The sequence below is a fragment of the Orycteropus afer genome, unplaced genomic scaffold, assembly GCF_000298275.1.
Source record: "Orycteropus afer afer isolate SDZICR_OR568_19922 unplaced genomic scaffold, OryAfe1.0 scaffold00255, whole genome shotgun sequence".
NCBI classification, from domain to species: Eukaryota; Metazoa; Chordata; class Mammalia; order Tubulidentata; family Orycteropodidae; genus Orycteropus; species Orycteropus afer.
Window position 1 is genome coordinate 3,163,529 of NW_006921842.1, and position 1,672 is coordinate 3,165,200.

Consider the following 1,672-nt stretch of genomic DNA (forward strand, 5'->3'; position numbering starts at 1 on the left):
TGCTGAATATTTTTGCTGGTCCTCTTTTTTGATGTGAAGCTTTATCGTTTTTCTTTGAGGTTACCCTGTGATTTATAGTTTTCTTCCCAAGTTTAGAATAGTCCGTTCTATCTTGTAGTTGTCTTGACTTCCCTACCATCTAGAAGTTCTGTAACGACACAGTTTTTTCCCTCTTTGTGGTTTGTAGTTGTCCTCATTTGTCAATTGATGTCTCTGGTTCCCTGTTTACAATCTTGTAGGATACTTTACTTTGGATACTTCCATAACTGGGCTGGTTTCTGGGTTGTATCATCATGCATGTTAATGGTCAGTTGTTGTTGGCTATTGTTGTTTCTCTGTCCAAACGTCTCCCATTAGCATTTCTTGTAAGGTTGGTCTGATTTTAACAAATTCCCTTAATTTCTGCTTATCTGGAAATGTCCTAATTTCACCACCATTTTTGAGGGACAATTTTGCTGGGTACATAATTCTTGGTTGAAAAATTTTCTCTTTCAGTATTTTATGTATACCATCCCATTGTCTTCTCACCTGCATGGTTTCTGTTGAAGAACCATGTCATATTCTGTCGAGCTTAGTCTTATTGGTTGCCCCTTGTAGGTAACTTTTTGTTTTTCCCATGGTGCTCTCATGATTCTTTCTTTGTCTTTGGTTTTGGTGAGTTTGATGATGATATGTCTGGGTGATTTTCTTTTGGGGTATATCCTGTTTGGGGTTCATTGGACTTCCTGAATGGATATTTTCTCATCTTTCATCATACCAGGAAAATTCTCTTCCAACAAATCTTCGACAATTTTCTCTGTGGTTTTATTTTGTCTTCCTGTTCTGGAATTCTACTTATACGTAGGTTATTCCTTTTGATGGTATCCACATAAACCTTAGGCTTTCTTCATTTTGTTTTGATCTTTTCTTCTGATTGATCCCTTTCTAAAGAAGTATTGAGGTATTTGCCTTCAATCTTCCTAATTCTGTCTTCCCTGATTCAATTCTACTTCTTTGCCCATTCAATGTCTTATTTATTTCTGAAAATTTAGTATTAAGCTTCTGGATTCCTTCCTGTGTGTAGATTTTGTATCATTTCTAATTTTTCATTTAATTTGCCATTTTTTTCTTGTATTGTCTTTCAACATTGTTCTAGGGTTTTCTCTGTGTTTTCCTTGATCTGTCTCTCAATTTATTGAAGATACCTAAATATAATTCTTTTAAATTCCATATCAGGGAGTTCCAGTGTTGCATCTTCCTTAAGGATGTGTTTTGGGTCTATATCCTGGTTCCTTGTTTCTCCTGCTTTATCTTGCTTCTTTATGTGGACTGTGATGATCTATTGTTTCCAAGGCATTGTGACTTTTTTTGTTTATATTTAATTGGTGATTATATGTTGGAGTGACTTGCCCATGATTTTCATTTTCTTTGTTTTATTTGTATGTTATCTATGCAAGCAGGGTACTGTGCTCCTGTATTTGCTAGTGGGTAGCACTTATACACTCTTCACCTGTCTCCTTTCCTATTGTCAGCCTCTCATATGTCTCTGCCAACCTTGGCAAACAGAGCCTATTCTTAGGTTCCTGTAATCCGAATGAGAATGCTATCATTTTAAAATCCAAAATGGTTGCCACTTGTAAAGATTCAAAATGGCTGTGCCCTTGGTCACTTTAAATATCCAAAATGGCTGCCA